This window comes from Pezoporus flaviventris, unplaced genomic scaffold (genome assembly GCF_033815535.1).
Source record: "Pezoporus flaviventris isolate CSIRO_AGI_PZ_B2104156 unplaced genomic scaffold, CSIRO_AGI_Pfla_v1 ptg000013l, whole genome shotgun sequence".
Lineage (NCBI taxonomy): Eukaryota > Metazoa > Chordata > Aves > Psittaciformes > Psittacidae > Pezoporus > Pezoporus flaviventris.
The window spans coordinates 28116498-28141083 of NW_026892561.1; the positions used below are offsets into that span (position 1 = coordinate 28116498).

Here is a 24586-nt window from a genome sequence, read left to right on the forward strand (position 1 = left end):
GACCATCAGGCATTCTCTGTCAGTAGAAGCTACAGGATCAAAACACAGTTTAAGGTGTTAATTAGAAACTAGAACAACAAAGCACAGAAGCTCCTTTCAGTCTTGGTACCACTGCATCCTCTAAGAGCTCTGCCACTGATTTCAACAAGAGCAATATATCAGGTAATTATAATGCCTGTGGCTTACAGAGCCCTCTACCTTGACTAGTAAAGCTCCTCAAAGTGAAACACTTCAGGGACATCTCTACAGTCTCCTTCTACAAAAGAATTTATTTTACAGTTATAGTTGTAAACAGTTAACTGTTTACAGTTAGCATGGAGTTAAAAAGCAACAAACAAAACCAACAAAACAAACAAACAAAACTCAGAAAATACCACAAACAAAAAAAAAAGCACACTAACATTAAAGAGTTGAAAACAAACATGTCAAGGGCCTTAAATAATTTTGTACTGGTCTGTAAAACTTCACAGGAGCAAAAGAGAAATTACCTATGTTAAACTATAGCACTATTACTACCTCACATATAGCCCTGCAGTAGGAAAGAACCTTATTCAGAGCAGCTTTTAAGCACAAAATATTCTTAAGGTTAAGAATAAACCCCATCATTGACTTGGACAGAAACTAAAAAGATTCGTAAAGCTAACTGTGGTTTTAAGCACTCCCTTAAATTCATGGTTTATTAAGCAGACTCTGCTCAGTGATTTTCTTATGAGTGCTACCAAGATGTATACAGGCACCTATGTTTCATGATATGGCTAATGTACGTTAGCCATAACAGAGATGGGGACATTCTCAAACGTTAAAAAAATTCAGGGTAAGTTGGCAACACAGGTAAACCTGTAACATAAGTAAACCAGGCTTTATTTATGTGAGGACATTTAAGGAAAATCTGACTCAAGAAGGGACAAAATAGTGCTATTGGCAGTACATTGGCACTCCCATGCTTATATTCCTGTGCTTTCATTTTGCCAATCTCAGACAAAGGCAACCCCCCAAAAAAAAAATTAAGCAAATGCTTTTATTTTCATTTTAATTATAGTTAGTAAATTTGAACATTTTATGTACCCAAGGACTATGCAGCATAGACTGTAGTAATATGACCTTCCTTTAATTTTCTTTTTTTGCCAGATAAGAACAGATGAAACAGCAAAGTTTGAATGGAGCTGCAGTAAAATTTCTGGTAAAGCAATTAAGAAGAAAACCAGGTAATTGTCTCACAATACCGTAAGAATTCTGTAGTGCAGGCTCTACAAAACAGAGAAAACAAACTCCTTGGCCCTACAGTCACTGCAGCTGTTGGCTTTATGGCCCTGGATAAAATGTGAATGTTCATAGAGATTGTAGGTCTTATCTGCGAGCTTCAGTACAGACCTTTTGTTACAGCCTGCCCATAAAGCATATAGATGGATACATAATGGGTGTAGATGGATATATAATGGCTTAACACATTATCAAAACAAACGCATACACCTGCACAGTCTTTGTGTCTAACATCAAATAACTTTAAATAGCTAGGTGTCATGAGAAAAACAAACAAAAAAAGGACAAAACCCCAAAACAAACAAACAAACAAAAAAAAACAACAAACAAAAAACCAAACCAAACCAACTCTGGAAGCATATCTGGGTGATACATACACCTAAGAATGGAAAAACTGCAAAACCGAGAGACCTCACTGGGAGGCTGAATTTAGGACTGAATTTACAAAGGGACTCGAGTGAAGACCACAGAGCAATTTCCAGGTTCAGTGACATGTTGTATGTGGATACTTCCAAAATCCTTCATTAGCTATAAAATATATGGCAGAATAACCTGTGCAAAATTACGGCTCTAGTAGAAAGGGATGAAGTGTGGGTAAGTGTTCATAAATCAGATGTAGAAATGAAAATTAAAATTGTAAATTTTAACTTGTCACATCTAGATTTACAAAAGCTATCAAAATACAGCTACTTTTTTTCACTGGGCTGGTTTAACTTTCCACTTTTAAAGAAAAAAGGAAAGGATGCAAGTACGTTTTCCTTTAGGATTTGTTTAAATTAAAATAGCAACCTCTGTATCTACATCTTTATATTTGTAATTTACTACAAAATTCCTGAATTTCTCATTACTACAAGTATGAATGTGAAAATAAATAATAATAACAACCAAAAATAATTTGTTTCAGACCTGATGTAATGGTTCCTATGGAGTCATTAACTTGCATTATTTCCATAAATTCAGCCTCCATGCAATGAACTCTTTATGAAAGGGCATTTAATTGCCTGATAAGATATAATGGCTCCTTTGCATCAATAATAAAATCAATAATCTGCATTTTTTAAACCTCTCTGAATATCCATTGACACAATAGGTTTTTGCAGTCCATAGTCCTTCAGGTCCATTGGAACACTAATATAAGAGGTTTGAAGCTATTAAATATACATTTAACATGATAGAATATTATGAGTCTATTTGAGCTCAATGCCGTAAAACTATACCTCTAAAAATCCTCCTCAGTAAAGTAATTTATGACATAAAATATGTTTATTAAAACTCCCTGAATACAGATTTATGTTATTTTATGTGAAGACTGCAATTGAATATGCTTCAGGACCAGTCCTGCAAATGCTTTCCATGAAGTTCAGAGCTTATTACCTACATAATCCCTCTTGGAGTCAATTGGAATACTCCCAAGGGTAAAGTTACTCATAGTCATTCGTATTTGTAGCTTCAAACTTGTTTCAACAGCTCTGCCTCTGATTCACTGTGTGATCTAGCAACTCATTTGATTAGCTATGCTTATCTGACAAAGGGAACCATTTAGTGGGTAAACTGTAAGATAAACTGTATTTTTGCTATGTAGTTAGATGCACAGCACTACAGGTACTAATTGTTACTATTACTGCTTTTATTAATCAGCTATATCAGTGGTACAAGTGGTACAAGTGGACCAAGTAAAGAAAGAAAAATGTTCTCAGATGAAAATACTTTGGGATATACCTCTAAAAAATTAAGTGTGCCTCCTACTCTATGCCATAACCCCCTTCCTAAGACTAAAAAAATAAAATAAAATAAAAATATCAGCCATGCAGGGCTGTTTATAGAATATTTGTTAAAAAATATTGCTTTTCTGATGAAAATGGTTATAAAATTTTATTAAAAAAATTTTCCACCTGCCTATATCACTTATCCACATATCTCTGGAGTTTCCCAAAGGTCACTTCCTCCATGCCACTGGAGGAATGGGTTATCACTGTACCTAGGAAAGAGCAAGAGCTATTAAAGAACTGCATAATACTGTTTTCATTTCTATGCTTGTATAAGCTGTGGGAGTGATGATTTTTACATTAATTTCAGATATAGCTTTGAACATATACTAAAGGAAATGATACATTCTCACCAGTTTGCTTCACAGTAAATTAATGAAGAGCTTATTATCAGCTAAGCTCACAAGCTAGCTAACAAGGTACAGTTTGCCGTGCAGGCACGGAATGGTCCCACTTAGTCATTTGTGAATGACATCACTGTCTAAGCATTCAGAAGGTTAACCAACAATTTTCATGGAGGAATGCTAATCTTTTAATATCCCTTCCATAGGATATTAAAACTGCTCAAGGAAACTGTTTATAGGTGAAATACTGGAGTGAAGAATGAAGAAATAAATCTGGCTAGATCTCCCCACTGTAACAGCAGAGGATTTACATATGTTTGTAGGATTTTGCTCATTCTAAAATAGAATTCTTCAGTGATACAGAAACCTGCTTAAGTACTGAGGCCCAACTACAGGTCTGTGCCACCACGTTAGCAGGTTGATGTAAGGGATAGCAGGATGACAGTGATTTTTGAGCTCACTTGAAGCATATACCAACATACACTATACTTGTTTTTCTAGATACCTGTCTTGAACCCTGTTACTGTGCTGTGAGAACATAGGCGATAATTATTAAAGGGCTTACAAAGAAAAACAAGACAAAAATGCAACAGTGTTAGTATGTCACACTTCAGTAGCAAGCTTTTTACTACTGGAGAAAATCAGACAATGAATCTTGCTCATTCTGGAGTCCTCACTACATTGTTTGATTTCTGGGGGGTTGTCAGCACCAGGCAACAACAAAAATATCGCACCCAGCTAATGGAATTTATCCAAGCCTTGGTTACAACATGAAAAAAATGGTTTTGATAATATAGCCTCCTGACAAATATTTTGCACTTCTATCGGTTCCATTCTAAATGAATATGACTTCTCCCCATTAGTAACTTATTAATAACAAATAAGAAATTTTGAAAATCTAATGCTGCAGACCTTAAGATTAGACTTTATTTTAATAGAAGAATATCTTCAGTTGTGGTACACAAACAACTCTATTGACTGATTTATAGTGCAGTGGCTAGACTGTTCTGTCTGGAACTGACATCCCTCTAGTAGAGGTAGGATAAATATTATCACTGAAAGCAGCGCTATTGTATAGCCCAGCCTGCACATGACTATTTTCTTATGAAAGACCCATCTAATCTATGTGCTTCAACACCCTCCCCCCCTCAAAAAAAAAAAAAAAAATCTCCAGTCTTTCTATATTCATAGCTTGTCTTTCCCTTCAAAGCCCTAAGTTGATTCATCATAAAAAAGTACCATATTACCATAAGCTAGGAAAGGATTTTCAAAGAATTGTGCTACCAGCTGATAAAGGATTTGGGAGACTGTAAATCCTGTATTATTTGTGTAATACACTCTACATGAAAAGCAGGGTTAACATACAGTTCAGCCCAGGCATATGCCATAATAAAATATTTGCCTTTAGGTAAAGACAAGAACTAAAGGAAGACCTTCAAGGGTTGAATAGTTCTAGTCACAAGCCAACATCTATTAGGACTAGCAGTAAGAGTTGCACAACAGCCCCCAAAATAAACAAAACAAACAAAAATATCTCCATCATTTGTTTTTAAGTGAAATCTAAAATGGCAAATGAGTTTGTTAGCAATGTAGGACTGACTGCCTAGGTGTAAAGACATTGCTGTGGATGACAGTCGAAGTTACTTGTGCTCGCTTCCATTTTCAAAATTTTCTGTCTGCTGACTCCGCTTTGAGAGGTGAAGCTGTAAAGAGGGATTTTCAATTATGGGAGACTTATGTGGCTGGCTAGCAATTAGTACCACCTTGGATCTAACCACTGTACTAGTGACCCAAACCAGAAGTGTCTCTCCCTGACCTTAGGCACCTGACACGTTACTGACTGCACATTCATAACAAATAAGGGGACCCCAGAGCACTTGTTAAGCAGGCACTTAGTTTAAGGCTGCTATAAATTTTTCCATAAACTTAGCTGTACTATGTACATAGATCTCAGTAGATCCATGTGTGGGATTAAACTCTCGTCTTTGAAACATGAGCCTTGGAATATATTCAGTGCCAGTTATGATGAGCTTTCTGGTAGATAGATTTATTTCAGTGACTAGGAGGAAAAAATACAGTATCAAGTGGTTCAAATTGTATCTCTTATTTTCCCTGCTAATCCTTGCGCTATCTTTCAGAAGTGAGAAATCTTACAAGAAGAAGATATAAAATTTATATATTGTATACCTGTCCTTTCATTATACTAATTATAAAATTTGCCAATTCTTACATTAAAGCTACGAAACTACATTTACATTTAGGAATCTAAGGCACAGAGTCTTTGAAATGAGGTGGGGGCTTTTTTGTTTGCCTTTTTTCAACCCTCACCAGTGAAAACACTTGGGAAAAAATTAATTCCCCCAATGATCAAGTTTTGCATAATAAAATAAGAATTTACTGTAGACTTCACCTCAGAAGAGTAATGGTGTACTGATGTTTTAATAGGAGAGAGATGAGTAAGGGGGGTGTGTATGTGGGTGAACACTTCAAAAAAACATCAAAAAAAGTGCTCAAAAGAAAGATGGAGTGTTCCAAATTGCACTGAAATTGCCCTGAATCTCCACATTTATCCGACAGACTTTGGGAGGAGGGGATGAGAGAAGGTGGTGTACTTTATTTGATTGAGCTGGCATTTTAAAGGCAAAATAACTAAAGTACTTCTGAAGTACTTAAATAATGTTTGTGGAGCACGGGTTTACTGATCAGTATGACTCAGATCTTGTGAAATGCTCTGTAGAAAATGCCGTTTAGGATTTCAGAGGAAACACAGAGGGATTTGTCCTGTAATGCAAGCCCAGATGAAGGTTACTTTCCTACAGGCCTGGAAACCTTGATTTATCTCTCTAAAGGGGAAAAGATGCAAGCATTTGATGGAAGGCTCATTTATACAGAAAAAAATATTTAAACCAGAAAATTCCCTTATTCATCAGCTACTAGGACAGCATACAAAAGGTAACATTTCTGCCCAATTTGTTATCTTGAACCTGGTTTGAAGCAATTTTTCCTGAAAATTCAGGAATACTTCAACATAGCAGCTGAAGACACAAGCTCCCTCCTGCCCCAAATTGTAAAAGTTAGAGAATCACAGAATCATGGAATAATTTAGGTTGGAAAAACCTTTTAAGATCATGAAGTCCACCTAGCACTGACAAGTCTGCCACTAAACCATGTTCCAAAGTGCCACATCAATGCAGCTTTTAAATATCTGCAGGGATGGTGACCCAACTGCTTCCCCAGGCAGCCAGTTGCAGGTCTTGACAACTCTTCTGGGGAAGAATTTTTTTCATAATATCCAATTTAAATCATTTCTGATACAAGTTGAGGCCGTTTTCTTCGATTCTGTAGCTTATTACTTGGGAGAAGGGACCAGCGACACCTGCCTTGTTAAACCCTTCTTTCAGGTAATCATAGAGAGCAGTAAGATCTCCCCTGAGCCTCCTTTTCTCCAGGCTATCCAAGTTCCCTCAGCTGGTCCTCGAAAGACTTGTGTTCCAGACCCTTCACCACCTTCTTTGCCCTTCTTTGGGTGCACTACAGCACCTCAATATCTTTCTTGTAGCGAGGTACTCAAAACTGAGCACAATATTTGAGGTGTGGTCTCACCAGTGCTGAATACAAGGGGATGGTCACTTGCCTGGTCCTGCTGGCCACATTATTTCTGATAAAAGCCAGGATGCAATTGGTTGTCTTGGCCACCTGGCCACACTGCTGGCTCTTATTCATCTGTCTGTCACCTAGCATCCCTAGGTCCTTTTTTCACAAGGCAGCTTTCCATCCACTCTTCCCCAGGCCTGTAGCACTGCATGGAGTTGTTGTGACCCAGATGGAGGACTTTGCCTTGCTGAACCTCATACAACCGGCCACAGCCAGCCTGTCCAGATCCCTCCGCAGACTCTTCGTACCCTCAAGAAGATGAACTCTCACCCAACTTGGTGACATTTGCTAATTTACAGAGGGTGCACAAAATCCCCTCATCCAGATCGCTGAAACAGAACTTGCACCAATACTGAACCCTGGGGAAAAACACTTGTGACCATCACCAGCTTCATTCACCACAAGTCTTTGGGCTCAGCTATCCAGCCAGCTTTACATTCAGCAAAGGCTACACCCATTCAAGCCATGAGCAACCAGTTTCTACAGCAGGAAAATGCTGTGGGAAATTATGTCAAAGGCTTTACTAAAGTCCAGGTAGACAACATCCATAGACTCTTCCTCATGCACTAAGCAGGTCACCTTCTCACAGGAGATCAGGTTAGCCAGGCAGGACCTGTCTTTCATAAACCCATACCTACTGGGCCTGGTCACATGGTTGTACTGTACATGCCACAGGATAGCACTCAAGATGATCTGCTCTGTAACCTTTCCCAGCACCCAAGATCAGACTGACAGGTCTATAGCTCCCTGGATCCTCCTTCCAGCCACTCTTGTAGCCAGGCATCACATCTGCTAACTTCCAGTCAACTGAGACCTTCCTGCTGAGCCAGGACTGCTGATAAATAAAAATGGCTGTGAGCACATCCACCGGTTCCCTCAGTATTCTTGGGTGGATCCTGTGTGGCCCCATAGACTTGTGTGTGTTTAAGTGGTACAGAAGGTCACTGACCACTTTCCCTTGGATTATGGGGGCTTCATTCTGCTCTCTGTCTTCCAGATCAGGGGGCTGGGTACCTAGAGAACAGCTGGTCTTACTATGAAAGACTAAAGCAAAGAAGGCATTAAGTACCTCAGACTTTCCCTGATCCTTTGTCACTGCTTCCCCTGGTGTCCGATAAGAGATGGAGATTCTCCTTGCTTTAGAGGGGCTATAACTTCAAGAAACTGAAAATGTGAGGAGATAACACTTTCTTTAATATGATCCTGTTGCAATTCAAAGAATCTCCTCTTACTCAGTAGAACCCCATTTAGGAATAAAAGGATTTATGCCTGCATCAGTCAGGAGAAACTGAGCATCATTAAGCAACAGAAGAAGAAAAAAAACTCGTAACACCACAGGAGCTCTTGAAATTTCTGAATTTTCATGCATTTTGGGGGGCCAAAAATCGTTTGATTGTGAATATAGGTCACAACAAATATCACAGTACAACAACAATTTCTTGGTACTGTTCATATGCTTCCTGGGTAAAGCTCTCCCCTTTCATGTTTTTCTGGAGCCCTGTACTAATTTTACATATATGCTAAGCTATAAAAACTAAGAAAGAAATGTATCATTCGCTGCTGATTTATATGTTGGAAATGTTGGAGCATGGATTTCATTTTTATGGTATTTCCAGCACCTAGAACTTTGCCAAAAGCTAAACCAGCAGTAAAATGAATATGGGGTTTGATTCTCCTTTTCACTCGCATCGATAAAACAAGGCATGTAATTCCTTTGACTTAGACAAGGTGTTCATTATTTACATTGACCTAAAAGGAAAGTGAACTACTATCAATCAGAAGAATCTGTATCAATAGCTAACATATGAAAGAACTCAACAGTGTATGACAGTCATATCTTACAAACCTGAAGATAACAGTGCAGTAGCTGGGAAAGGGTTAGATTTTGTTTTCTTTCATAGCCAGAGTTTTGGAGCCCAGCAAAGCTGTGGATCAGCACCAACAGCATAGCAGTGACTGAGTCAGCCTTAATCCCCATGACATGAATGCTTTCCTGCTCTGGCCATAAGTTCTCTTGTCTCTGGGAATTAAGATATTGTAGTGTCAGTCTGATGTAAATGACAATTTATATCAATTTATTAAGCAGCATTTAGTCACAAAACAAAATTTCATTTCATGAGAAACAGAACTAGATTGGAAAACGCTTTCAATACATCAGAGTTTTGTCAGGAAGTGCCATTCACTAAACCCAAAATGGTTTGCTCAGAATTTCTCTCTTTCTGAGATTCACACATACCATCAACCAAATTCCTGACAGGCTGTTGGAAAGACCAGTACTTCCGCACTGTGTAACACAAGGGGATAAACTAAACATGCACTCACACATTCACTGCAATAGAGCTGACAGATTCAGGTTTCTCACAACAGAGTGCCAAATTTCATGTCAGGGACATGAGGACAGAGGGCCCAGGACCTTTAGCCTTATTGTAGAGCGAGTTCAAAAATATAGATATTCATACATATAAAAATTATTCAAAGTATGTTTTATAACTTCTAAGACTTATAAATAAACCCACATTACAATACTTATGTCATGGTGCATATATGCCAAGTTATCTATATAGAAGAATTCTAAAATAAAACACAGCAGAACTGACAAACAGAATTTTCACAAACAGTAAAATAATCACATGTACAAATAACTGAAGTCTAGTTTAAGCTTAGTAATAAGGTGCTGGAATGCTCTGCTCATCCCCAGCCAAACATTTTTTCTTTTAAACAATTAAGGAAGTCTGAAATTTTTTAAGTACTCATTAAACAACATCATGTTTGAGATAAATGGAATCATAGAGTAGTTTGGTTTGGAAAGGACCTTGAAAGGTCATCTAGTTCAACCCCCCTGCAATGAGCAGGGACATCTTCAACTAGATCAAGTTGCCCAGAACCCCTCCTAGTCTGGCCTTGAATGTCTTCAGGGATGGTGCATCCACCACCTCTATGGCAACTTGTGCCAGTATTTTACCACCCTCACTGTAAAAAGTTTCTTCCTCATGTCCAACCTGAACCTCCCCTCTTTTAGTTTAAAACCATTACCCCCATCTTATCACAACAGGCCCTGCTATAAAGTCTCACCCCATCTTTCTTATAAGCCTCTTTTAAGAACCCAAGGATTATCCAAGCCATATAACCGGATATTCTTAAAAACTTAATTGTGCGAAATTGTGCAGGTGGGAGTCTGTGCAGCTCCATGGTTATTGTCAGACACGTCTAAATGTTTGTTCTTTAAACAACGGAGCAATTAAAGATAAAGGAAAAAGAAAATCAAACCCTATCAAGCTGTTCATTCAGAGGACTCACAACGTTTTTTTAGAATCGATAGGCTTCTGTATAAATCACCCATAGTAAAGAGCGTTACTGGCTGCTCAGTTGTCTCACCATCAGTCGCACAAGGTGGTAGTGGCACCTCAGCATCTGCCCAACATTCACATGGACAATTACTAACATTAATTCACTTTCAACATGTTCCCAGGGTTCAGCCACCCACACTTTGCTGTAAGATTTATAGATAATTTCTGGTATAAAATATTTTGTTTAAATAACGAGTCTTTCTATAGCCATGGCCATGTAATTAACAGTAGCCTGCATCATGCATACTGCTTTCATCTTGATTTAATACAGCTGGAATATCATGCACTTTCATTTTGTCAGGTTTTCATCTCCTTGCAAAGTTTAGGGATCTACAAATGGCTTTTCCCCCTTTCTTGTTTGTACTTTTTGATATACCCTCTTAGCCTAATTCCATTTGCTTCCCTATTGAAGACCCTTTCAGACTAAAATAACTGAATGTAGTATTTCTTTTAAGAGAACATTTTAGTTGGCAATAAAAAAAAAAAAACAACAAAAAAGCCCACCTTATTTAAATACTAGCTGCATTCCTTTTTTTTTTTTTTTCTTTTTCTTCTAGGTAAGTCCTAATATAAGGGATTTTAGAAAAATTCCATTTCCACTAAAGGCTGGAATTGCAATTATTCCTGTCCAAAATGTAAATGTTTCAACACAAAAGGAAACCCAAGAAAGTATCTTTCCTGAGCCCGTTTTTCAGAGAATAATGCTCAGATGAAAATCTCTAGCATTTAAATTATACAGCCATCAGGGTGCAATATTGAGATTATATTAATTGTAGTAAATCAGTTTCCATTTTATGCACAACTACATCACTATGCTCTTATTGCATCGGTACAGTAGCTTGGGACCCTCTAGTTGTATAAGGTAAAGATGTGTCGTTTAAACCAAACATTAATTCTGCTTTCTGACCTCTACAGCCATGACAAAGACTTAGATATTTTATTTTGTTCCTAAAAAGGGGGTTTAGTAGTTCTTTTCATTCTCTTTGACCAATTGTTGCAGGAATATATACAGAGATAGTAACAAATTCAGCAAAATCATCCTCCTCCTCAGCAATTTCTAGTAGGTGTCACTGATTTGGCCCTTCACTCAAAGCCTCTAATTTTCCATGAGAGCTGACACACCAGATGACCCCACACTTAGCTTCTGCTTTAGATCTGCTCTTGGCCAAAGCCATCTCCTGTGCTCATCCTTTGTGCTTACCCTCTGTAAACAAACAAACATCTAACTCCAAAGAAATCAAATTTTCTAATTTCTGTGAGTGATGTCAAGTGATACATATACAATGTTACTGGACTTCACTTCCACGTATACATATTGATATATGTGACACAAAAACATGCAGCTGTTAAGTACATAGTGCAGACAGAAAATAATGCTCTGTTTTGCAGGTTTCTTGCCTGCACAGCTCTTTATGCGAGACTGTGTTCCCACAACCAGAATGGGATAAGTTATATGGTCATAAGCAGCAAGAACAAGTATCAAGTTCTCAGAGAACCCAACTGGAAGAGAAAGAAATGCCATTTTTAAAAGAGGAACATGTATCTACCTCTTTATGGGTATCCCCCAAAATTTTGGAAACACTTTGCTCGTACATTTTAGCATTAAAAGCTTAGGTACAGAAGAAATGTGGTTTGGTACCATCATTGCATCAAGTACTATTGAGGATACTGTGATATAGTACAGCACAGGACAGCTGGGATTACCCATTAATTGATCTAAGTTCATCCTAGAGCAAGGCATTTCACCTGTTTATCTCTTTATCAAATTGTGAAAATAAAATCACACTGCTACCCTCTGTAGAGAGCTTCCATAGGTAAGGATAGAGGCACTGCTGTCATGGTTTAAACAAAGTCAGCCATAAATCACACAGTCGCTCTCTCACTTCCCCTCCCCTTCTTCCCTCCCCTCTCCCCCCCGCCCCGGCTCCCAGAGGGATGGGGAGGAGAATCAAAAGAATGCAACTCCCACAGGTTGAGATAAGAACCGTCCAGTAACTAAGGTATAACACAAACCACTATTGCTACCACCAATAATAATAACGATAAGGGAAATAACAAGAGAAGAGAATATGATACCACCCACTGAAATGAGCCCGACCGAGAAGAGAGTGCCCTTCCGGGTAACTCCCAGTTACTCCCCTGGGCATGACATGCTGTGGTATGGAATACCTCTTTGGCTAGTTTGGGTCAGGTGTCCTGTCCCTACTTCCTCCTGGCCTCCCCTCCTCCCTGGCAGAGCATGAGGCTCACAAAGTCCTTGGTCAGAGTAAACATCGGTGTTATCAGCTCCGTTCCCAGGCTGAAGGTCAAAACACAGTGCTGCACCAGCTACTAAGAAGGAGGAAAAATTGACTGCTACTGCTGAACCCAGGACAACTGCCAAGTCCATGCTTTGGCCACCTATGTACTATACAACAACTTCTTAATTTATAAAAATACATACTATATAGCTATAAAGATAACACTTGAACCTGTAACAGGTTGTACTTGAATGCTTTTACACATCTTTCAGGGCACTCTTCAGTTGGTTTTCTGTGCATGACTGCATTTTTCATTATTATTTAAATCCGTTAACCACATGAGCAGAATTGGCCGTGGGAGACTTCACAGAAGCAACCTCTGCCATTTGAACTAAGGATAATCCTGATAACAATGGCTATTCCCTAAAATGATCAATGCTACAATGGAATGAAGCTTTGCCAGTCAGCAAGTGTGTGTGGGGAGAAAAACACAGGAGTATCAACACAGTCATTCTCTTCTGCCTTCCAGCCACATTTCCATCATTCTGCTCCTTTTCTGCAGACGATCTGTCCTGGGTTCACCTGTAGCAGTCATTTGTCTCCTTCTTAGTATCTGGTACAGTGCTGTGTTTTCAGCTTTAGTCTGAGAACAATGCTGATAACACACTGATGTTTTTAGCTGTTGATAACTACTGTTTACCCTGATCAAGGACTTTTTCAGTCTTATGTTCTGCCTGTGAGGAGGGGCACGGGAAGCTGGGAGGAAGCAGAGACAGGACACCTGACCCAAACTAGCCAAAGGGGTGTTCCATACCACAGCATGTTATACCCTTTGCATAAACTGGGGGGAGTTACCCAGAGAGTCCAGATCGCTGCTCGGGTCAGGATGGGTATCAGTCAGCAGGTGGTGAGCAACTGTATTCTCTCCCCTTGTTTTTCCCCTTACCATTACTATTATTGGTGGTAGCAGTATAGTTTTGTATTATACCTTAGTTATGGGACTGTTCTTATCTCAACCCATGGGAGTTACATTCTTTAGATTCTCTTCCCCTCCTTTGGGAACGGAGTGTGGGAAGAAGCACGAGGGAGTGAGTGAGAAGCTGCATGGTTTGGAGTTAACAGCTGGGCTTAAACCACGACAGGACAGGATCCCTACTGCCACACTCTGACCCTTGCTTTCCTCTTTGCCTTGTTACACTCCACAGGTTTCTTATACCCAGCCCTTGTTTTGCTTATGTACCTTCTTCTCCAGAATTCTCTCTTCTTCCTTCAAGTTATGGTCTACCTCAATTACCTACCCCAGCAATTCTTCCTGCCTTAGGCCATTCTGGATCCTTATATCCTGTCTGTTCAAATAACAGGGGTCATACTACAAGCATTAGCTACTAGTCCAGCTTCTAATCCACTTTTCTACCTGTTCTCTTCTATGCTTCATGCAAAAGTCTTGCCTCTGGTTCTAGATCTGGTTCAGTGCTTTTGCCTCTGCAATGCAATAATGATGGAGCAATGCATTACAATTTAAAAGGTAAAGTCTTAAATTATTTTAACTGTTAATATTTCACTGACTAAGAAAATAACCTTAAGGATTGCCACAAGATCTGAAATACTGGTTATAACATCCCATCAACTGTTCTCATAATTTCTTCATGTTTAAGCGTATTTTTTCCTAATAAACCCCTGTGACTCATTTGAGAATCTGAGTTCTATATCCCATAGTTAATTACAATTTATGCAAGAAACATTCTGAAAGCAACAGGAATAGTTCTAGAGCTATTAGAAGGAAGACATTAGACCAATAAGACACTGGATATTCAAGTTACTGTAAAATACAGTAACAGTCCAACTTCCATTTCAGCATTGTAGGAACACTAACATTGGAAATTCCTAGCATATGGTAAGCTCTCTCTTGAAATTTACAGGATTACTTTATTTCAGAAGATCAAATTATTAATTTATTGTTCCCTGCAGTAAATGCTACGTACAACTCAGAATATTTCTGCTCTCTGATTGTAACACACATTAGTGGCTGTAACTGATTTTGTATTAGTCTTGCATACTTGACTTTGTTTAAGAGGGTGCACTGAGCATCATAAGTACTTGTAAGTGGATATGTAGACTTCTTTAAAATGTTGATGAGCAGCTGGCTCTGCATAAGATAATTGTTGTACTCCTTTACTATATTGTTTTATTGAATTGCTTTTTCTGTCCATATAAGTTCAATTTTTTCCATGAACAGTTAATACTAATTTTTCCAGTATCCTGAATTTTACTGGAATGTATTTATATGTTGATTTGTTCCACAGAGCGACACAGATATAGAACCCAGCAAGTATTTCTCAAATAACAACAGATTGGAACTAATGCGAGAAACTAATGTTCAGCTCAGGTGAAGTGTGTAAAGCAAACACATGAAACTGGTGTAAATAAAGAAAAAAGGACAGAAGAGATTTGTCTCTGTATACAGGATATGCGGGGTAAGAATGGATATAACAGGCAGAGGTTTCTCACAAAAGCATCTTTCATCTTTCCTGCAATGCTAATGTTTGTCATGAAGGTTAAAAGAGGCTAGAGTGGAAGCTAGAATTGGAATAAGCAATACAATGCCTGCATGGTCAGATTGGAGAGGTATCAAGCGGCTCTGGCTCCAACTTTAAGGATGCACCAGTGGATGGGGCTGCCTTTTATAGCCAATAGTTTACTTGCTGGTCTAATACCTTCCTAAAAATAAAGCTAAAGTTTCTCCAGGTTGAGACTAATTTTTCATGTTATTGCAACTTCTCCTTTTTTAAGGACAGCAGAAAGGCCTACAAGACCATCTATGTTTCTGCTCTATTTCTTGCCCTATTTAGATTTAAGTCAGGAAATTAAAATAATGACTAAAAAATGCATGTCATGCCTAAAAAGCACAGAATATTATCAAGGGAAGACAAAGACTGACACAATGGAGGAACAAGCTAAACAATATCCCGAGACGCCAAAACTGGCTGTGAATGAAGTTTTCAGAGCAAGGAAATAAAAACAGAAAGTCTTCCTCAGATGTATAAAGTGGAGTGAAGCTGACAAAAGAATACATTAGACCGTGGCAGGATATTAGAATAAACTTCATAAAGAAAGAAGATAATACAGCCCCAGAATTTAATGAGGTCCCTGTAGTGTTTGTAAGAAGAACTGGAGTTGAAAAGCAAGCAATAGACAACACACCTAAGTTTTTCAAAACGTATTGTGCCTAAAGGCCATTAGGTTAATGTTCAGATTTAATGAAAAAATGTATGTACACTTGAGGGTTAAATAGCATATAGCCAATCTCTCCAAACTGACTTAAGATTCTTCTGGGCAGGAGGGGGCAGTGCAGCTCCCACAAATATAAAACTCAGTCAAACACTGCATGAGAAGATGAGATAGAATAAAGTATAACTATTTCTCCTCTTGCTTGAATATACATTTTCATATTTTTTGGAAAGTAGAGCCAATTTATAAAAATAAAGAAATTCAATATTTTTAAGAAAATTAATTGGAGCATATAAAAATAGACATTTATATTAATGATATTTCTTACACTGTGTCTGGGCCCAGGCTTCCAGGTTCATCCTCAGAGAAGTTAGCCTCAGCCACAGGAAGTCAAGGCTCCTGAAGCCTATAACACTGGTGATGGGCTTTCCTTTTCAGGGCTGCAGGGATGCTCAAGGGCTGGGAGGAGCTGGGCAGGTGACTTGGAAAGATGATTGCTTTCTCAGGAAGAGGTTAATTAAAGAGGCATGCTACTGCAAAATATTTAGATTCAAAGGGATTTCAGGGCTTTATCTGAGAAAGTAAATGCCACCAGTATATTGCTGTCTGGCTTCAATAGACAGTCCCATTTCCTTGTATCTTGCAACTAGCAGACACTGCATATTATGGAATAAACAAACACCCAGATCCACAGTCCCTGAAATCATTAGGTGTTCCATTGACAACTGTGGGCTTCAGATTATAGACCTTTAAGAAGACATTACCTATTTCAAATGACTGCTTACTATGCAGCTAAAAGCAACCACAGATAAGACATTTTTTTAGCTGATAAAAAGCCTCCAGAGCAGTGGTTCAAAATTAGAGTTGCAACCTGAGACTGGGGTGTGAAGAGATTTTCCTGCAGGGTCACAACATATTCTATAAACATAAGATCTCATTGTAAAGGAAATTACTTCAAGCTCTTCTGGCAACAAAGATAACCTTCAGAATGTAAATATCTGAAGCAGTTTGGTTTATTGAATATATAATAGTAGGGAATACCCAGTTCACGATGCTTTCTGCAAGATTAGGAAACTAGTCTCTTCTGATTTTATAAATACAAAATAACAACTTTGTAAGCGTCAAATATAGGTACTATGCAACCAAATATGATGTAGTAACATATTTCAGGTGGGTTTTTGAACAGCACCAGTGTTTCTGACACAAGTCAGAATGCAGATATGCTGTGAAAGAACATAGGATGGAAATGGCTTGAATCTAGAGTTGCCTAAAGATTAATGAGTTTAAGTTTCAAATACCCTGGTTGATTAAAGACGAAAAGTTTAAGATATGGGAAACTAAAACCTGCCAATGTTTAAAAGTTGTAATACAAAGAAGGATTAAAATAGTAACAGAGAAGTTTCATAGGAAATGGGGGGTACACTGAAAATAGAAGCGCAAAAACTATAAACAATTTAATTCTTTACCAAGAACAAGTATTTGTTCATCTGTGAATTTCCTGCTTTCCATTATAAGATTTTACTACACGTAAGTCACATCCTTAAAGGTGACTGGTAATATACTTCAGGGGCTGAAATGCATAAGCACTTAGCCTATACAGCTGAAACTGCAGAACTGTAATTCTAACTCAAAAGCACAGGCATTGGATGATCCAGTCCTTGTTCACCCATCAAAAGCACAATCTGATACCTATGGAAGTTCACAGGTATTATTCATCCATTGTTTTCACATAGGAAAAAAAAAAAGAAAAAGAAAAAGGCTTTTTTTTTTTTTCTTCTCACAAATGATCTGAATTCTCAGTGCTTCAATGGAAATTAATACACAGAACCTAATCTTTCAGATGTCTAGGCTTTTTTCTACTGTAATTCAGAACACTTGTTGCTAAAAAGGTCTTTGATCTCTGGTTTGTAGGGTACTCATCTATGGGGAAAAGGAACTTGCATTAAAAGGGAATAAGAGGTGAATTTTAGAGGAAAAGCTAATATATGTGGAGAAAAAAAGCAGACTAAATCAAGTATCCAAAGCACTGAAAAACAGGCTCTGATTTCAGAAATACACATAGTCAGGCATTTGGTCCAATATCACTGAACTGAGCTGTTGTCATAAAATATATAAAGAAATTCAAGAGAAACCTAGGGAGGGCTGTAAAGAAACAAGGGGAGTAAAGAGACACACAGTTCGGAGAAAAGGAAAAGGGAATGAACCTGACACAACAAGTAGCCTGTTCCCGTTTTTTAAATTTTCCAAGAATAAACCTATTTAAAGAATAAAATTATTGCAAATCTGTCCCTACGGTTACTGTAGCAATAATGAATGCCATTAAAATGAATATTTGATAAATGAATAAATTAATAAAAACGAACGGAATAAATGAATGGGAAAAGAATATAAATACTAAATGGTGAAAATAAATGAATAAGTCTCTTAATAAATCCACTGTGCTTCAGTTTGCTAGTGCTCTATACAGATTAAATTCCTCTTAAACAGCATCTTGAAAGGAGTTTACATTGCACCACAAGGATATATATACTTCGGGGTTGCCAGGATAATCGAAAATAAACATCTATGTATGTACTATTGCTCAGATTCTTTAGCACATACCAAGCCCAACAATTTAGTTATTAGTTAGACTTTATAGTTAGAGCAGTCAGTGGCTGTTGCCAAGGCAGCAGTATCTCCATTTTTGCCCAAGTGGTTTAATTCTCTTATAGCAACTCTGCATTTCCTGTACTGCTATGTATTACAGACTGGTGTTCTTGGCAATGTACAAGACATGAATATTGGTATGTTCAGAAATCACACAGTCTAGAAGTCAAACAGGAAGGCGGGAGTTGAAGAAAGAGAGACAGAAAGATTTTTCAACACAGCAGTACCTCTCCAAAGAGGAAAAAATTAAAATTGATGGAGCGATTATTGAACATACAAGTGAAGAAATATTCTAAACAGGAGACCATAGCTATACAGATTGCAGACAGAAGGAAATGAATAGATACATAGGGCTAGATGAGTAACTGAAAGATTGAATAAAAAGGTCAGAAAAAAGAAATATTTGTCAGCAGTTAACACAATTAAACTAGAAAAGAGTTCCCTAATTCACATTACTATTTCTGAGAAACTTAATCTGTGAAAGGCCAATACTTTGGTGGTTATTCATCCCAGAACCCCATTCTGGATGGAATTTGTGACAATAAACTTGTACCTCAGCACCTTTGTCATCCCCATACCATTAACATTTGTGTGCAGCTGCCTCCTTGCTTCATTATTTAAGGAACCTGATGTTAGGACTGAAATCAAAATTTTGACTATGGACCTTGTAGAATCTACTGAAAACGAAAACATTTTTTCACTGTTTAAAAGAAAAATTGTAGCTCAACTCAACTGGGAATTTTTAATAATTTTTAGCTATAGAAAATTAAATTATCCTTATGATGTATAAAACGTTCTCATTCTTCTACTCGCCACTATCAAGTTCTGAGTGCTCTGCAGAAACACAGCTCCCAGTAACTGAGGTTCATAACAGTCAATACAACAAAACCCCCATGGTATATATTAGTATATACCACCTGAACCTCATTAACAGATGAAATAAAGAATTCCTCAGATTTAAGCACAAGCACACTTAATCTATTTGCAATCCAAAATTCTATCTCTCCATAAACCAAACAATTTAAATTCCAAAACCAGAGTCACATAATTCTCAAAATAATACTGCATACTTGAAACACTGAAAGAAGCATAACATCAGTCCCATTTCAAACTGTTGTTGCAGACTTCACTTCAATTCTCCTCTCATCCACTGAAAGAGATACAGTAAAGAAAGACAACCAGAAAAAAAAAAAAACAACAAAACAACCATGTGCTTCTGATATAGCTGCATCCTGCTTTGGAATTAGCTCTGCACAGCTGCTGTTGTTTGGTCACTAATGTCATCATTTCTTAAGTAGATCTCGCTGAAGAATTTAGGCTAGTCTTTTTGGCAACTACTAAGTAACCCTAAGTTAGTAAGTCTCATGATGAGGTACCTGTTTTTCAACTTCTGCTTCTCATTCCAGAACGTGTTTCTTTTTGCTTTTTCTTTAACACAGTTTAAGGTTTGTAACTCAACAGAATTCTTCTATTTGCATCAAAAGGAGTGTGACTAGCAGGTCAAAAGAGGTGATCCTGCCCCTCTACTTTGCTCTCGTGAGACCTAACTTGGAGTACTGTTTGCGGTTCTAGTGTCCGCAACTTAAAAAGGACATGAAATTGATGGAACAAGCCCAGAGGAGGGCCACGAGGTATCAGGGGACTGGAGCACCTCCTGTATGAAGACAGGCTGAGACAGCTGGGGGTGCTCAGCCTGGAGAAGAGAAGGCTGCATGGAGACCTCATAGCAGCCTTCCAGTATCTGAAGGGGGCCTATAGGGGTGCTGGGGAGGGACTCTTCATTAGGGACTGTAGTGATAGGACAATGAGTAATGGGTTAAAACTTAAACAGGGGAAGTTTAGATTGGATATAAGGTGGAAATTCTTTCCTGTTAGGGTGATGAGGCACTGGAATGGGTTGCCCAGGGAGGTTGTGAATGCTTCACCCCTGGTGGTGTTGAAGGCCACGTTGGACAGAGCCTTGGGTGAGATGGTTTAGCATGAGGTGTCTCTGCCCATGGCACAGCGGTTGGAACTAGACGTTCTTAAGGTCCTTTCCAACCCTAACTGTTCTAAGATTCTGTTCTATGATTTGTCAGTTGGTAATTCCTTCCTATTTGATATCTTGCGTAGTTTCTGTACCACAGTTCTGAAAACAATTATTACAATATATGTGCTATAAATCATAAAGAAAATTTCAAATACAGAAGTCTGCATGAAAATGGCTAAGCAACCTTAGGATGGCTTTGTTATGGAAGGAGCCAAGACCTGCATCCCAGTATTTTCCAGTTTTGATATTTAAAGTTACTAACTTAAAACAAGCAGATGGCAATTAAACCAGAAAAATGAACGGGTTGTTCACAATCCATTAAGCGCAACATGGTTTGCCCTATTACCTGTTTCCTTTTTCTGATTCTTAAAAAGTAGGACCTGTACAGTGAACACTTGATATCTAACTATTTGTTTCTCCTTCTTTATCTATATATCTGTTGTCTCGGTAAATTTACAGAACTAAATTTACACTGGGTTTCACATCTGTCAGAATGTTTATTAGATTTTTAGCAATAGTTTTATTTGATTGGTTAACTTGGTTTTGAATCAATAACAGGGAAAGGCATTTTAATAGCTTTAATTCTCTATACCACACCACATTAGAAAACATTTTTTAAATTATCCTTGTTAACACTCTATTGTTTGCTAAGCCCCAAAACTGTTGATATCCCTCTAACACTTTTAAACTCTGTAAGTTAAAACAAGATTGATTAACAAAAAATCCTGAAATACAAAGTTCCATGTGATCATATGTACTCATTAAACGCCAAAAAGCCATTTTGTCCTCCTCATTCCCTTTTATAGCTATTGACTGAAATGTTGCATCAGTATCAATTATGGGGATTTGGAATGGTGAGAATGGTAGAGAAGCAGAGAATGAGATTTTAAGATCCCATCAAAGCCATAAATATTATCATTCTTACTGTTCTAATGTCTTTTAAGCTTTATTTACTGGTTAATTCATTGCTAAAAATATCTTTCAGGTTCATTTAATTTTCAAGAATGTGGCCTTGTTAGCATGTTGCAAGGGTTGTTTTTTTTTTTTTTTAACAGCAAAGTTATATATTATGTGGCATGAATTATAAAGCAGTTGTCATGGAGATGTTGCTAATGCGGGAGACTATATGCTGTGTACTTTGAAAGCTGCAGAGCATACCTGTTTACAAGCACCTTTTCTGAATGCCTTACAACTGGTGGCTGGGATAGTACCTGGATAGTTCACTGCACTATGCCTTATGCTGTCACAGTGATACTTCCCCAGTACCTCTCACTTTACACCTACCTAAACATTACACTGGAAATTTTAGTGGTATTCAAGACTGTAATGAGGCGGTGCATTGAAATATGCTGAATTGCTCTGCAGCTTATGTCTTCTAAAAAAAAATGTAGAAATTACACAGAGCTGAAACAGGTAACATTAAGAATTTGAGATCTAGGAGCTCTTTTATTCTTTTGATATATCAATATTAATTAATTTAGCTAAAACCCAGTAGGTATATGAAAGCGATCTTAATGAACCAGTGCCTGCAATCTGGTGGCTCAAGATTTTCTTTCCTCTGTAAGATTTTGTTAAGTAGGTTACATAACTGTTTCCCTCTGTTTGCACAGCTGTGAAATGGGGACATTTATGCCTAATTATCTTTATAAACTGCTTTAGAGCTCTCACAATTGAAAACACCATTTAGATGCTAGAAAAAAGCACACCTCTATCTCAAAAGTTTTTCAAAAGATAATATTCACCCATCTTTCTTAATAGCTGTACTTTACTATATATTCATGTGGTGATATTAATTTTAAGGAATTTTTATTCTTGAAGCATCACATACCATCCATAACAGTTTGACAATGTTTTTGCTTGCATTACCAAGCTGGCATGTAAATTTGTTTTGTAAGACATGGTTTTGAAGGAAGGTTTGTAGAATTACAAAATCTTGTAACAGCTAAGTATCGTAATCTTCCTATCTTTGTGGTAGTGCCTGTAGGAGATATATACCAGATTTTCTGGAGGAGAAAACAAGATACAGCCTCACTGAAAATTTCTAAGTAGATTTTGCATTAAGCATCAAGTTCACTATTTCATATTTTCATAAATATGTAGAAAATCATGATGCCTTGCAAAATGAAACTTAAGAGACCAGTTCATGAAAAAATTATATGCTCCATTTACTCTGCCCTCCTATGTACTTTATTTTTTATTAACTCACTTATCCTTTATATGCAGAACACCATCTTTCCAATATGTAACCCAGAAGGGTGGACTGCAGAATGGGGAGGGAGTAAGCCAAAACAGGCATTTGCTTTTCTAGCACAGAAAGTACATTCAGAAATTCACCCCACATTAGAAAAGAAATGAACCACACAGAGTTCTGTTGTTGTTTTGAATGTTTTTCTGTGTAGATAAATGAAGAAAATTAAAAAAAAAACAACCAAACAAAAAAGAAAACAAAAGGCAGGAGGGAGGGAAAGGGGGAGGAAGGGTGAGAGAGAAAAGCACTCCTAATGCCTTTTGTGGACAGCAACAAGTGATTTACACAGCCAAAACCCCTCTTTTTATTGAAGAAGGGAGTGTGTACCTCCAGTTACTTTTTTTTTTTCTTCCCTCAGTTATTCTATGTTTTTCCTCCCTTTTTGCTTCTGGGGACAACTTCCTTCTGAATAGCAGCTAATTATTATTTTACTGCCCTGGTGGGATTTAAGGACCAGAAAAAATTTCTGTTGGAAAATGCCTGCTCACGTGTTCCACAAGCAGGCAGGGGCTTTGTTTTTCTCACCAGGTGGGGAAAAATTATCTCTTTGTTTGTTTTTCTTTTTCTTTTTTTTTCCCCTACAGATGACAGTTGGTGTCAGCTATGGTTCTGCTGCAGAAAATGTAGTTTGTAATATTCCTCTCTTTTGGAATTTTTCCAAATTAGTTAATGCATGTGAAATCTGCAAATGCCTCTCACCCTTGTTAGACTTCTCCATTCTATTAGCTCACGCTAATTACAGTGGATAAGACTGCCTTTTTTTTGCCTACTGGCCACTATTAAGCCTTATTGGTTGTTTTTTTTTTTCCTCACTACCATCAGTTTGTCTTCTGTGGTTTTCTCCTGACTTCAGTGGACTGGGAACTCAATATTTTGCTACAACCTCTCATAAAGATGAACAGAGAAAGATCTTCTTACTCATCTGCTGAAATATTCTACTCTTAAATCTGTGACATATGCACTAGCAAAATTAACAAAAACTATTTTGAAAGTTGCATGCAACTATTCTCCCCTCATTTTGCTGCTAAGTTTGGTACTTTAGAGAGAAAAGCTAAGGAGGAGACTTGAACATAAAAACACAGTTAAACATTAAACAAGAAGAGGCTTATCACAATCTTTTCTCTGTAAAAACAACCCACCCCACCCCACATCACCAACAAGCAAAACCAAAACCAAAACACAGATGAAGTAAAAAATGGACCTGACAAGAAAAGGAAGCATAATATAAATTAATAGAATGTTGTCAACTTACCACTAAGGATGATGAAGGAAAAGTCCACAAATGCTGTGAGAACCCAGATTATTTTTTTTTTCTCTAAATTTTCATGCTACAAAATGATACTTGGAAGTCACTGGTGATCTTTCTGTGTTTTATCATTTACAGCACTCAAAAATAATCCTCACAGCAAACAATGATGTCATATTATCTATATTTAGTTGCAGTCTCAAGGAAATGATTTAATTTTATATTGAAATGAGATGGGTTTTAAAACTAGAGGGCAGGTCTGGATATTAAAATAACTGAGTCCTAATCCTAATACTAAGATATCAATTATTTTAACGGTCTTAAATAAAGTTTGATGTCCCTGCTTTGGGCTTGCTGTTTACTGACTTCAAAAGATGTTGAAGACTCCACATGCCAAAATAAGTAAGAATTCTCTCCTCTTCTTTCCCCTGCTCCTAATGAAAGACAACAGATTACAGCTTAGAACTGTCAGGAAGCTTAGTAGCAACTTCACGTGCTTTACAACATTCACAGAGTCTCAAAATCAGAGAAAGACACAGGAAACAGAATGGCCTGATGAACTTTGATAATCACTATAG

General features: G+C 37.7%; 1 long non-coding RNA gene across 1 annotated transcript; it reads right to left on the reverse strand.

Annotated features, from left to right (window-relative positions):
• Positions 1-3169: 3169 nt before the first annotated feature.
• On the reverse strand, positions 3170-19673 carry LOC133268202 (uncharacterized). Its single transcript, XR_009742989.1, has 3 exons — positions 19556-19673; positions 3876-3930; positions 3170-3238 (listed from the first exon to the last, which is right to left on the reverse strand). It is a non-coding gene; the product is annotated as an uncharacterized LOC133268202 (long non-coding RNA).
• Between the last annotated feature and the right edge of the window lie 4913 nt (positions 19674-24586).